Source organism: Cyprinodon variegatus, unplaced genomic scaffold (genome assembly GCF_000732505.1).
Source record: "Cyprinodon variegatus isolate N-32 unplaced genomic scaffold, C_variegatus-1.0 Scaffold986, whole genome shotgun sequence".
Lineage (NCBI taxonomy): Eukaryota > Metazoa > Chordata > Actinopteri > Cyprinodontiformes > Cyprinodontidae > Cyprinodon > Cyprinodon variegatus.
In genome coordinates this window covers 104,818-105,049 of record NW_015151439.1, presented here as the reverse complement: position 1 = coordinate 105,049, position 232 = coordinate 104,818, and positions in this window count along the sequence as shown.

Sequence of the window (232 nt, the reverse complement as noted above, 5' to 3'; positions counted from 1 at the left end):
ACACAATTTCAGCAGCCAATAAAAGTCACTGTGTTGTCCTGATTCCAGTGTAATTAAAAAAAAAAACTGTAAGAAAGAAAAAACGGTGGGCCACTCAGGAGCTTGTGGGCGGTTTAAACTCAGGGCAGCAGGTTTCAGCTTGAACTGCGCTTTTCCGCTTGGTCCTAGTGTTCCACGATTGTCTGTGTACTGTAGTGTAACATTGTTATGCAAGGGAACAAAACAGATGTTT